The 14,544-nt window shown below is 41.8% G+C and overlaps 1 long non-coding RNA gene across 3 annotated transcripts in view; it reads right to left on the reverse strand.

Annotated features, from left to right (window-relative positions):
- Positions 1 to 14,544, reverse strand: part of LOC129654854 (uncharacterized) — a 105,904-nt gene that overhangs the window by 22,856 nt on the left and 68,504 nt on the right. For all 3 annotated transcript variants that reach the window (XR_008715618.1, XR_008715616.1, XR_008715617.1), the window contains 2 exons: positions 3,176 to 3,237; positions 1,086 to 1,195 (listed from right to left, as the gene is read on the reverse strand). This is a non-coding gene — a long non-coding RNA (uncharacterized LOC129654854). The remainder of the gene's footprint in view (positions 1 to 1,085; positions 1,196 to 3,175; positions 3,238 to 14,544) is intronic.

Here is a 14,544-nt window from a genome sequence, read left to right on the forward strand (position 1 = left end):
TGTCTGGAGGGACAGGACTTCACTCTTCCTCATACCTTCTACTGCCATACTGGCTCAGGCTTACATTTTTCACCCAACTCAAGACACACAAATGAGGTGAACATATTCCTCAGGATACCTTCAGGACACCCTCCTCAGATCATGACAGACCAAACATTTCAGGTTCAAAGTTCTTTCCATCCTTCCACGTTTTGAAGATGTAAATTACCCCTTTGGTTTCTTGTTTTCAGTGTTGAAGAGTCTGATACCAATTAGATACTTGTTCTTTCATTGACATTGTTCTTCCTTTTTTCTCTAGAAGGTGATTTGAGTATTGTTAATTTACACTGTGAAGTGTTTCCCCTTGTTAATTCTGTTTAGAGTTCAAGGCATTTACCAATTCACAAAGACCCACTAACTGGTACAGAGGGCAGATGGACATAACATCCTGTGTATTCAAAATTGCAAATGCTAAACTATTCAGAATACATACATATGGTAAGCATTTTTTAAAAACAGACTTTACAGACTAATACAGGTACTCAATAAACATTTGCGAGTAAAAAATGGAATGAATGAATGAGGAGCACATTGCCTAGCACACAATAAATTCAGTGTAGCTATTATTATTAACAGCAGTGCTACATAAGGAAAGCAAGACACAAAAGACTTGGCCTCTGCCTTGGGGAGTGTTTAGCCTAATTGAAACAGGTAGATACACGTGCAGTACTTATGATATTATAATATATTCTTGAAATTCTAGAGCATCACAGAAGACAGTGCTACTAACTCTTAGAAAAGTCCTCTAAGAGAAAATAGAGCTGAGTTTCAAGGATAGAATAGGATAGAGAGGGAGGGAGGAAAGTGTATTCCAGCCAAAGAGAAAAGCTTAATCCAAGGCCTGAATAGGGCATACCATCTTCAGTTTGTTGTGAGTAGAAAGGAGGTTAGAGGGAGAGACGAAAAAGAGAAAGAGGAGGGAGAGGTTATCTTCAGAAGGGAAGTGAAGGCTGCCTTGGCTCTCTGAATCCCCACACAGTGCTCTGTGTAGATTTTATAGGTGAGAAATCTGGGCTGAAAATGGTTTAGGGAGCTGCTGAAGTCACCTGCATGTGTCGGGATGAGCCTGACATCCAACTGAATGGTGTTAAGGACAACTTCCTCATTTTGCAGACAGGATGAGTTTAGTCATGGGGAAGATGAATCCGGTTGTGGACTGAAAAAAAAAAAAAAAGCACAATGTAAAACCTGAGTTATATTTTATTTGGCGGACATACTGAGGACTTCAAGACCAGGAGACATCTCAAGTAATGCTGAGAAACTGCTCTAAAGAGGCAAAGTAGGGAGCCAAGATACATAAGAGTTTTTGCAACAAAGATCAGGTAGTCGGGACATCAAAAGATTATTGTTAATTAAAGAAAAACAGATATCTTGCATGTGTGCTAAGTCACTTCAGTCGTGTCTGACTCTTTATGACGCTATGGATGGTAACCCACCAGGCTCCTCTGTCCATGACATTCTCCAGGCGAGAATACTGAAGTGGGTAGCCATGTCCTCCTCTAGGGGATCTTCGTGACCCAGGGGTTGAACCCGCATCTCTTAGTCTCCTGCATAGGCAGGCAGGTTCTTTACCACTAGTGCCACCCGCGAGGCCCCCCATGGGAAGATGCAAGGATCAAGGCTCACTGAAATCATTCCTTTGATATGCACCTCAGCTACCTGTGGCCTTCCTTGGTGTCTCAGATGGTAAAGAATCTGCCTGCAAGGCAAGAGACCCAGGTTTGATCCCTGGGTCAGGAAGAGCCCCTGGAGAGGGAAATGGCAACCCACTCCAGCATTTTGGCCTTGAGAATCCCATGGACAGAGGAGCCTGGAGGGTTACAGTGCATGGGGTCGTGAAGAATCAGACACGACTAAGCAACTACACTCACTTTTCAGTTATCTGGGGCCGGTATACCGTGTTTTCTTATCCTGAGTCTCCTCAGGTGCACCATGGGGTGGGGGTGGGGGGCGGCAACTGCTTGATGGCTGGCATTCTGTTTCCTCCCTGAGTTCCCTCAGGGCTCACCGTCAGGGTGGCTGTAATGTGGTGGCTTAAGGGCTGCAACACCTTTTGTTTCCTGATATGCCAGGCTGCATTCTTAGTCCACATACAGGTTTGCCTAAGTCCTCAATCTGACCTGGGAAGTGAACAGATCTAACTCATGAAAATTCTCGGTTTTTCCATTAAAAGGGCTTTCCCATGGCAAATTCTGAACGCAGCCTGAAATCAAGGTGTGCTAATGTTAAGGAACTGCCGACCAAAGCTGCCCGCCCTGGCCAGGCACTGGAACAACTGGTTGCATGAGTTGTCTCACAGCAGGAGGTTCTGATAAGGAGCATGGTGCTGCTGCTGAAAACTAACTGGGGAGGATTTGGGAGGAGCCAAATGGTGGGACGAGATGCCAGCCCAGGAGATGGCAAGGCAAAGACAACCTGGAAACTAACCGTATTACCACAAAACCTGAGACTTTAAGCCACGTGGCAGAGCAGTTCTCCTGGGTTCCCTCACCCTGTTGCTCTCTGCTGAGGTGCGTGCTAAGTCACTTCGGTTGTGTCTGACTCTTTGAGATTCTATAGACTGGAGCCCTCCAGGCTCCTCTGTGGATGGGATTCTCCAGGCAAGAATATTGGAGTGTGTTTCCATTTCCTTCTCCAGGGTATCTTCCTGACCCAGGGATTGATCCCATGTCTTTCTTTGCTACTAGTGCCATCTGGGAAGCCACCCAGGTGACCTGTCTCAATTAAAATCTTTTGCTTTGTCATCGTGTGTGTCTTCTTGGACAATTCATTTCTGAGTGTTAAACAAGAACCCACTCTTGGGCCCTGGAAGGAGTCCCCCTCCTGGTAACATTAAAAGACCTGCTCCTTTGAGGGTATAAGCACAGCTTGTGCAGCTTAAACCATTTGTCTTAAAAATAGGAAAAAGCATGCATGGTTAAGTTTTCTTCTCTGGAGAGAAGTTAACTGGAGTTTGTACTCTGGTTCTTCCCAAACTGGTAGCAAATCCAGTGCCATTAGTCAGAGCTCACCTAACTTGGCCTGAGAAAAACACAGAACTTGCAATCAGCTGAGGTTGCAGAAGTCATTTTAGAGAGAGAGGACTCTCTCAGCTGAAAATGGTATGTTTCAACCCAAAACATGCCCCTTTTCATACCTGCTTGAAACTCCAAAACTTGACATGAGGAAGGCATATGAAGTTAGAATGCAGAATCAGGCCTGTTTGGGAAGAAAATTGAGCTTGAAGAGGGGCCTCATAATGCAAAGCAGTTTACAGCAAGACAAAATATTTACCCGGCAACTTCTTTACCTGTATCATTTCCTAATGGGACCTTAAGAGAGCTGAAGATCACTGCTATTTCCAGACAAATGAAGCTGTTTTTAGCCAGGTTAAAATGGCTCAGTTACCCTGACCTCTAGGAAGCTTAATATCAGGTCTAATGAAATGCAACACGCCTCTGACATCAGAGCCTGTCTGACTGCACATCAAAGGGGAGGAAATGAATGCTTTGATCTTCTCACTCACTGCTCTCTACAGAGCCTTCTAACAAAAGGAGGAGGGGGCTGCGAGTGGGAATGGGGCTTAGGGATTCTGTGTTTTCTTTCTGCTGTTAAAGTTCTTCCAGTTATGGAGAACTGGGCAGGCAGGGTGAAGAGAATGCGAAAATCAAGCTTTGAAGGATTCTCCAAGTGTGATTTCTATGGTTGTTGTTGTCTAGTTGCTAAGTCATGTCCGACTCTTTTGCGACCCCATGGACTGTACCCTGCCAGTATCCTCTGTCTATGGGATTTCCCAGGCAAGAAAACTGGAGGGGTTGCCATTTCCTTCTCCAGAGGATCTTCCCAACCCAGGCATCAAACCTGAGTCTCCTGATTTGGCAGGTGGATTCTTTACCACTGAGCCACCAGGGAAGCCCTGATTTCTATGAACAGAGGTCTCAATCTATCTTCTCCAAATTCCTCCCCTTCCTGTACTGTGACTCCTGAGTTCTAATATTAATGAGTTTCATTGATGTAGCTTGAGTCTTAACTTCCAAAAGAATATAAACCTCTCCCGGGAAAGGCAATAATATGAGCCATGTTATCCTTTTAAAAAGTGTCATTTTTATAAGGCATTTCAGATCTGGTCACTGTACTAGTTACAACTGTTCTGACTCCTGGTGATCACAGGGGGACGTCTGAATGCCTGACGGTGGGGCACAGGTTCCCTCCCTGACCTGGCCCCTGTCTAGCCCCTGGTCTTGGTGTCTACCTCTCTGCGCCCAACACATTAATCTTCAGCAGTCTCGAACTGCCTTGTGGCATTTCACCCACATCTGTGTGACTTTGGGCCCCTGACTTAGGACGGGCCATTCTACATCCCCATGGATTCAACCAGTCACGGACGGTATACAGTTGACCTTTGAACAATGTGTCTTTGAACTTCAGGGGAAGGCAAAGGGGTGGGGTGGTGGTGGTGGAAGAAGACCCTTTGCAGTTTAAATCTGTGTTGTTCAAGTGTCAACTGTATAAATGAATGAATTCTTAAAATTTACATCATTATGTATCTGCTTTCTTGTTCTGCATTTTCAGTGAAGGCGGGAATGTGAAGAAAAGAGAAGAGAAGGGTGAGGGCCTCCCAGAGGGGAAAGGGCAGCTGAAAGAGGCAAGTCATGGTATTTTCAGGCACATTGGCTGGTGCTGGGCTCACTCAGGATGATACCAGCTCTGCAAGGTGGCGGGAGTGACTCAGGGCTGATGTCCTAACGTTCTGAGGGACAAGACTGGCACATTTAGTTGGGGTGGGGAGGAAAGAAAGGAATGGCAGGAGCCAGAAGAGGGAGTTAAGGCCGAAGAGGCAGAACACAGCTTAGGAAGCCTGGGCCGGGGATGGGTGAGAAGGGGTGGAAGGGCATTGCCTACCTGCAGTGGTACCAAAGGCAGAGGACAGTTGCCTGTGAACTTACTAGAATCAAAGATGTTGAGTGAGTTTCCCTTCAATAATTAGAGTCTACACGAAATAGGAGAAAGTAATCTCACAAAAGAGTTGCACACAACTTAGCGACTAAACAACGACAACAGATTTGCATAAACTATGAGACACGAGGAGGTGGAAGGTTCGATTCTGGTTGAAGGTGGAGAAGCTTTGGGTGGACACCTTGGATTTTGGCTTCTCTGTATTGCCCATAGTAATAAAGACTGAACGCATGTTTTCACCATAAAAAAGTGCAGAGAAATATTTCAAAATTACTAAAAGTTTATCTCTGAAAAAATAAAAGTATCCTATATATCTTTCTTTGGGCTTTTCTTAGTTCGGTATTGTGGCTTCCTTGAAAAAGAGGGTCAGAACTATGATTTTTATCTTGTTGAAGTCTTAATCATGGTCATTGAAGTCTACATAATAAGAATCCTTCAGAGGTAATATTCTCCCTTCTGAGACAAGGATGTGGTAATACCATTTGAAATGCATCTGCGGGACTTTTCTGGTGGTCCAGCGATTGAGAATCTGCCTTCCAATGCAGGGGCCATGGGTCTGATCCCTGGTCAGGGAACTAAGATTCCTCATGCCTCGGGGCAACTAAGACTGCAGACTGCAACTAGAGAGAAGCCCACGCGCCGGAAGGAAGACCGAGTGTGGCCAAAATTAATTAACTAATTAGTTAAATAAAATGCATATGTATTTTCTCTTCAAATCTCTAGGCAGGGGGCTAGGTCATTAGCAGAAAGAAGGAGAGAGAGATAGAGAAAGAGTTTTTTTTTAGAAGATAGGGCCTAATGCACAACCCCACGTCCCAGGGCAACAAGACTGAGGGAGAAGTGATGCCAGGCTGGAAAAGTTGGCATGGAAATTCAAGATGCTTTATTATCCAATGAATCACTCTTTTCTGAATAGTCAGAGTTGGTTGCACATGGCTCTGCTGTAGACAGTGCCTCAGAACAGACCATCAGAGATGGAAATGGAGAGGAAATTTATCTGCTGGCCTCTCTCTATCCTGTCTCTAGTTGGTTAATGTCCCTGTGGAAGTAATTCCTCAGCACTTTTGGGTTGTGTGACTTGATCCTTTGGGTATTCCAAAAGCTGTGGTATGGTATTTCATCTGAATTTGGAACAGCTGGGAGGGTTTAGAGACTCTGGCCAGTACCAAGCTGGCAACTCTGAGAGCAGAGAAAGCAGGTAAGGGCCTGGAAGACAGATGAGGCTAAGAGAGGCTCGGGAGACTGATACAGAAAGTTAATTGTTTAAGATGGGAATTGGTTCACCCTAAGGAATCATTCATTAACACTGAATCTATTTCTCTTGCTTCTGGAGATTTTGTTGTTGAAGAAACCTCTTTGTCACTGATAAATGAACAACCTTAAGCATAGTCTACCTACCATCATCTTAATGGTTTATTTGTGGTATCATGTAAAAGATTTCTGGAAATAAATCCTTCATTGGAACTCTAGCATTATTATCAGTTTTTTTAAGATTTTTTTTTAAAGTTTTAAGAATTGTCTTATGTATTTTTAGTTTCATGTCTTTTGTTACTGTATTTCTAACTGAGAGAGCCTCTGTGTGGTTGGTTTTAGCAGAAGCTTTATCAGAGAACTGGGTCCTGATCCTGTTTGGGTCAAGGTCAATGTCACCTTGCCTTTCTCTTGGGCTAGAAGAGGGGGGAATTTTAGGCACACTAGGAGTTCTGATAGCACACCTGAAGGGATGAAAAGCCTCCAAATCCCACTAATGACACCAGAATCACCATATCATCACAGCAATGTCTCAGAATGCCTGCAACACTGCCCTGTGAGGGCTCTCAGCACACAACCCCCCTTTAGTTCTTGGGTGGCTACTAACAGAAGCAATTACTGTCCTGGTCTTGACTTCTCCTTTCTACCACCAACACTCTGTGTGTTCTGAAGGTCATAGTCTTAGCTCTTGGTCCAAAGATCCCTTCTTACGAGATCACATGCCCTGCTCAATTCAGTATTCTGTTGGAGAGCATTGCCATAAAAACCACTCAGATATAGAAAAGAGAATCCACACCTCAGTGAACACTGGCAGCCCATCTTTGAAGGGTGTGCATGTCCTTGTTGAACTATGACATATGGCTGAAAAAATACCAGACTAAACAGAGGACCAACTATCTTCTAGACCTAACATCTATTTTTACAATTGCAATAGCAGAGAGTATGACGAAGGAAGCTCATGAAGAGCAACCCTAAAATCCAGAGTCCTCCTATTCATGGCTTAATCTTGTGGAAACCCTGTCTCCTATTTAAGGAACACATGTTTCAGTGAACAGTTGGGTTTAGTTGCTACATGTCCTTGTCTGAGAAACACATCTGTTGACATTACCCATTCTTGACATGCCCAGGTTGTCTTTTTTGGGAAAAAAAAAAATGGGATGACTACTAGACTATAATTTAGTTTTGATCCTGCTTCCCATACTCCCTCTGCTATCAACTGATCATGATTTTGAGCAAGTCATATAGATTCCTTCCCCTTCAGGCTATCAGTCATCCAATGAGACAAATACAGTAGGTGCTCCAGCTTCCTCTCTGGTCCATTCTGAAGCTATGATTCATCACTGTCATGGTCTTGGATTTGGCCCTCATCATCTCACACTTCTACCTGCATTGCAGGAGACACAGGAGACTTGTGGGTTTGATCTCTGGGTTGGGAAGATACCCTGGGAGAGGGAATGGCAGAAAAGCCTGGTGGGCTGCAGTCCATGGGGTCACAAAGAGTCTGACATGACTGAAGCAACTGAGCATGCATGCACGCACCTCATGTTTAGTTGATTCTACTCCCCCACCACCAGTCTCTCCCTGTGCTAAGTATGTACCTGGTCCAACCTCCGCCACCTGCTGCCACTGTATCTCTCTAATCATAGATCTAACCATGTCTCTTACTACAAAGACCTTATGATAATATTCCTTCAACATTTTCTAGCTGGTCATAGCATAAACATTAAACTGCTAGTTTGGCTTTCCAGGTCCCCTAATCTTCACTCTTACCCTCCCCTCGGACCTCCAGGCCCCTCAGCATTCTCTCAGTTTCTCTACTTCAGGACCTTTGTACAAGCTATTCCCTCTGTCTGTAAAGCTCTCCTCCACTTGACCCCACCCGCCTTCTCTTTACCTAGTCTTTAACTTCTTTTCCTTAAGATATCATTTGAAATGGTCCTTTCTCCAGGGAAGTCTTCCCTGACCATCCCTTCTCCAGATCATATCTCCAGTTACTTATATTTCTGCATAGGTGCCTATGCTTACTGCCTATAACTCACTTCCATTTATATTTATATGATTTTATTCATTAATGTCTAGAATGCATATTGCTTAAGGGCAAGGACTATTTCTGTTTTGTTCACTATATGCTTCCCAGTTACTCAGGAAACATTTGTTAGTTGAATAAAGCAAAGATGGATGGGTGACCTATGAGGAGGAATATTTGACTTTTCCCAGCCTGGCCTGGTTCACCTTCCCCACCTCCGTTTCCATGTCTTTTACATTCCAGTTACTTAACACTACTCATTGTTATAAGATGATGCTGTGTTTATGAACTCTACAGCTGTTTAAGATCAAAATCCTTTCTATGTTGCATCAGTTGGTTGCTAGAAAGATGATTCTAATATTACAATGAAAAGACCACAGTCTGTCTCAGGTAATGAGGTAATAAACCTTATTAGGAAGAGATTTTGGTTGGGAAAAGTGAAGACACTCAAGAAGCATGTTAGTTCTTTACAAATATATGAAAGACTCTCATGATGATTTATGCTCATTCCCCACAACTTTAGAGACAAGAATCACAAATAAAAGGTGAAATCCATAGGGGAACAAATTCTGGCTCAATATAAAGAAAGAATTTTATGATAAATATATGTGGCAGAAAGGAAATATGCTTGTGTCCATGAGCTCTGTATCACTAGAAGTGTATAAGCCAAGGTTAGAAGACCACTTTGAGATGGTTGGATTTGATGACCTCCCAGGCCACTTCCTGTGGAGTAATGTTCCTATTAAACCAGTGTCTGAATGGGACCTCCAAGAGCTCTATGGGTTTAATGGAGATCAATCGTGACTTAAATATTTAAGCCTTTTATTTTAAATTTTGACAAAGGGCTGAGGTGGCTTGGAGAAATGATTTCTCAATTCAATTCAAGTGATCTTTTTGCAGGCAGAGACCAATATAGACATGTAATCTCCCACAATGCCACTTCATCATTTTTTCCCTTTTTAGTCTCCCAAGGAACCCAGTTCTCATGCAAGGTGTGCACTGTCTTCTGGAGCCCACAACACTCAGCTAAGATCCTGGCTCCACCTAGTGGTGTGACTTGATGTTTTGTACCAATGGGTGCAAGGTTGGGACTGAAACAGTGACTGATGGGGAGGCTCCTGTCACTTGAATGGGTTTCCTTGCTCTCTGACTTGATCTCTCTCTCTATTCTTGTTTTGTTGACTGGGATTTAGTTGACTTGAATTGGTGATGGCATCATTCTACTCTGCACCTTTAAGAGAAGTCTGCCTATACCAACACACATGTTATTAGCAAGGAAAGGACTTAATGCTTCCCAAGCTGTGCACCATGGAACCCAAGGGGTTGCACAGAGGAGTTTTGGGAGTCACTGCAGAGAGTGAAGAATATAGGCTGAATTTTCAAGAATCTGCCTCCCTCTGCCACCCTCTTATCCCCCTTTCCTATAAATGTTTCAATGCTGTGTTCATATTACCTTTTCTTTTTTATAAATTTTGTGTAAAGTTTACAAAGGAAAAACTTGTGTTATTTAAAATAATATGAAATATCCTCAATTTCCCCTAATTTTAGAGCAAATCAAAGCTGGATAATTTATCAACTTGTCCAAGTTTACAGAGTAGACTCTGTTAGAACCATAGCCCACACCTCCTGATGGTCAGACTGCGGCTCTGTCATCCCAAAGGAGTGCAGTCTTCACCCATGGGTACTTTAGTGGTCAGGCCAGAGTTCCCCGCCCCACTTCATTTTTACATATGGAAAAAGAGGACTTCAGTGATTCCAGAAATCATATTGTGCATGGTTGCTTCGTTCTTATAAAACAGTTATTAATAGTTTTATAAATAGGACAACTGAATCCTGGAGAAAGCAAATGATTTGTTAAAAGTACATGATTCGTCCATTGGTGACCAACAAAAAGAAGCATTAGTCACTCTCTTCCCATCTTAAGTTTAGGGTTCTGTGCTTAAGACATGAATGTTATAGGAATATATGATGAGTAGACACTTGAAGAGATGTATACCCTTGACGACTGAGTGATGGCTGCAGGATGATGCTCAAAGATGACAATCTTTTTGTCTTTTTACTAGAATGTAAGTGCCTCAAAGACAGTGACTATGTCTGTTTTGTTTATTACTGTATTCCAACATCTTGCTCATTGTTGGCACAAAGCACACACTCAGTAAGTATTAATTGCTAGAAGAATAAAAATATATTTCTCTACCAGGAGCCTTGACTCCTAAAAGTGTCTAATTACATCAATTAATTACTTATAACCACTCTTACCCTCAGCAGCCAACTAGACCAGATATAGCCTAAGTTTTAAAAGCTTGAAGATGATCTTTTGAGGGTAATGATGGTGATGATGATAAGGATGATAACATGCATATAGATGGTTTTCTGGCTCTACTGCAAAACAAAGTGAGCTAAAACATTACTGATCTAATTTGAAAAACTTGTATTAAAGTGAAGAATTTAGGAAATTTTGAAGTAGGCATATCACATCTACTTGTCAGGTTTTGCTTCTTAACAACTGAGGGCATTATTATTGTTAATGCGTAAGCTCATAACAAAGATAAAAATAGACAACAGCAGAAAGGAAAGAGTTGTTCTAGGCCAGTACTCACTCTATATTGCTTCATTGATGATTGTTAACTCCAGTAATGAAATGCTTTTTCTATTTAATAATAAGCTGTTAACAATTCTCTTTGAGCTTCTGACCTGCTACCCAGGAGGGTTCTAGTCTAAATATATTTCATCAAATGTAACCCAGATTTCCTGAACTAGTGTCCAAATCGCCAGCTCAATCTGTCATTTGTAACAGAAAAACAAGTGTGTAGAAGGTGATAACAGTTACTGAAAAGAACAGTGTAGTGGAAATGTGCACTCCAGTACCTAATTTATTGACAGTTGGTAGTAAATTGGCATCACTGATACAATGGACATGAACTTGGGCAAACTCTGGGAGATGGTGAGGGGCAGGGAGGCCTGGTGTGCGGCGGTCCACGGGCTTGGAAAGAGTCCAGCATGACTTGGCGGCTGAACAACAACTACAGTAGTAAATTAGTAACTGCAAGAAGGTACAGAACACAAAGTTCTTGCCTAACGTGTGATAATTCTGACGACATAGGAAATAAGCAGATTTCATGGTTCCCTGAGGAGACTGGGAGAACACAGTTTAAGGACATCACACAGAAACATCCTCTGGTAACCAACATAGCTCCTTAAAAGGAGAGTTATTATTCCTGTGCCATGACCATATGAAGTTAGGAATTAGATACACTTCAGAAAGCCATTCCTAGGGTCTGAAGGAGGATTTCAGACAAGTAGACTCTCAAGTCATTTCCATGATAACTGGATAAAAGTCACCCCCAAATTACCTATAAAAATTTGAAGACTTTAGTCATTAATATATAGGTTACATATAGGTCAAATACCATTGGGCAGTGACTCAGCCCAATCCATGTTGAGCTGGCCTACTTCAAAGTTCATGCACCTGATTAAAAAGTCCAGTTATGTACTCTTTTTAAAAATCCTGTTCTTTTTTTTAATTTTTAAATTATGAAAGTACGATAATATTTTTACAGGAGACTTGGAAAATACAGAACAAAGTTACACATAGTTTCACTATATATTAGAATTATTTTTCAAGTAGATAAATTAAAATTTTAAGTTGGCAGTCCAGTATCAAATCCTCAAAAATTAATAGAATGAACAGATGTAAAAATAGAAGGATATAGTTGACCTGAAAAGCACTATGAACCAATTCAACATAATTAAGATTTATACAATTTTCACACAAAAGCAGGGCACAAATTCTATTCAGTTATGTACTTTTAATGTGTATTTTTTTTAAGGACTATGATGTCTTGATAACTGTATTCACCTGGATTGTTATTTGGTCTGGTGATGGAATATAACTGAAAGCTTGGGACAACTGTATTGATAAGCTGTGGAGTTATCCCATCTCAAATACCTAGGCAAAACTGGATAGTCTCCTTAAGGGTTGATGCCTTTCCAAAATTAGTTATACTGGAGAGAGAAAAAGAGAGAGATGGGGAGAGATGGAGAGAGAGATAGAGACAGATATTGTCTAATGCTCATGTCAATTTTTAGAGTGATATATTTCAAAGTAACATGGGTGTCAATTTTGTGACCTTCTTAGCAACTTATCTTAGTCACTTTCTTGTGGATACTGTGGACTCAGGGCTACTTAAATCCTATTTTATTCTGCAGTGCACAGAGAGGCAGGGTCACATATGGCTGGGAAATATCTACCTGTCAAGTCGGTCCTACATTTGAAGATGAACCTTGTGGCTAATTTCAAGCTGGTCATTCTATCTGATTCTTCCCTGGAAACAAGAAGACAAATCTACCCAGTTGCTTACAGTTAATCTGGATCCTTCTGACTAAAAGTTCCAAAGGCACAGACCTCTCTGAATAAAGATTGTTGGCTTGAGCAGCTTTAACCAAGGAGGGATGAACTGTCCTCCCCAGAGGGTGCTGAATGCTAGTAGTTTGGGCTGGGCAAGGGCTCTCCTTTTATACTCAGGTTGGAAATTCTTGTCCTTTAAATCTGTACAGATATAGAGTTTTATGGAAAGAAGAGGAATTTTAAAAGAGGCATAATGGTTAAGTGGAAAGACAAAGAGAGAGTTAGTTTCCCAAAATCAGAGAGATTGGAAAGAGAGTGACAGGTCAGTTTTATCGAGGAAATTCTGCTGTGCTAATCTTAGTATAGCTTAGCAAACAACAAACTGATCACAACAAACTGTGGAACATTCTTAAAGAGATGGGAATACCAGACCACCTTACCTGCCTCCTGAGAAATCTGTATGCAGGTCAATAAGTAGTTAGAGCTAGATATGGAACAACAGACTGGTTCCAGATAGAGAAAGGAGTATGTCAAGGCTGTATATTGTCACCCTGCTTATTTAGCTTATATGCAAATTACACCATGTGAAATGCTGGGCTGGATGAAGCACAAGCTGGAATCAAGATTGAAGTAAGTGAAGTGAAAGTCGCTCAGTCATGTCCGACTCTTTATGACCCCATGAATTACAGTCCATGGAATTCTCCAGGCCAGAATACTGGAGTGGGTAGCCATTCCCTTTTCCAGGGGATCTTCCCAACCCAGGGATCGAACCCAGGTCTCCCGCATTGCAGGCGGTTTCTTTAGCAATTGAGCCACAAGGGCAGGAATCAAGATAACTGGGAGAATTATCAATAACCTCAGATACATAGATGACACCGACCCTTATGGCAAAAAGCAAAGAAGAACTAAAGAGCCTCTTGATGAAAGTGAAAGAGGAGAGTGAAAAAGTAGGCTTAAAACTCAACATTCAGAAAACTAAGATCATTGCATCTGGTCCCATCACTTCATGGCAAATAGATGGGGAAACAATGGAAACAGTGAGAGACTATTTTGGGGGGCTCCAAAATTGCTGCGGATGGTGACTTCAGCCATGAAATCAAAAGATGCTTGCTCCTTGGAAGAAAGGCTATGACCAATTTAGACAGCATATATTAAAAAGCAGAGACATTACTTTTTCAACAAAGGTCCATCTAGTCAAACCTATGGTTTCTCCAGCAGTTATGTATGGATGTGAGAGTTGGACTATAAAGAAAGCTGAGTGCCAAAGAATCGATGCTTTTGAAATGTGGTGTTGGAGAAGACTCTTAAGAGTCCCTTGGTCTGCAAGAAGATCCAACCAGTCCATCCTAAAGGAAATCAGTCCTGAATATTCATTGGAAGGACTGATGCTGAAGTTGAAACTCCAATACTTTGGCCACCTAATGCGAAGAACTTATTGGAAAAGACTCTGATGCTGGGAAAGATTGAAGGCAGGAGGAAAAGTGGATAACAGGGGATGAAATGGTTGGATAGTATCACTGATTCAATGGACATGAGTTTGAGGAAGCTCCAGGAGTTGGTGATGGACAGGGAAGCCTGGTGTGCTGAAATCCATGGAGTCTCAAAGAGTCAGTCATGACTGAGTGACTGAACTGAACTAAACTGAAAATATCTATTTTCTTTAATATTATTATTCATAGTAGCCAAATCTCAGTATTCTTATCCTAAAAATTATAATATCTACCTTGCTGGGATGTTAGGTGGATTGAACTGTATAATGCACGTGAATTGTGAAATAATCTATAGCTACTTTGTGAGTATTATGTAATCTAAAACCTGTCATCAAAAATATTGTTTTGTTAAGATCTAGATTATGATGTAATGATCATGGGAGGGGTGACAACATGTGTGTTTCTTATAGATGACAAAATGTTTAATGTGAAAATTCAAATGCATTTAGAATTAA

Source organism: Bubalus kerabau, chromosome 6 (genome assembly GCF_029407905.1).
Source record: "Bubalus kerabau isolate K-KA32 ecotype Philippines breed swamp buffalo chromosome 6, PCC_UOA_SB_1v2, whole genome shotgun sequence".
Taxonomy (NCBI): Eukaryota; Metazoa; Chordata; class Mammalia; order Artiodactyla; family Bovidae; genus Bubalus; species Bubalus kerabau.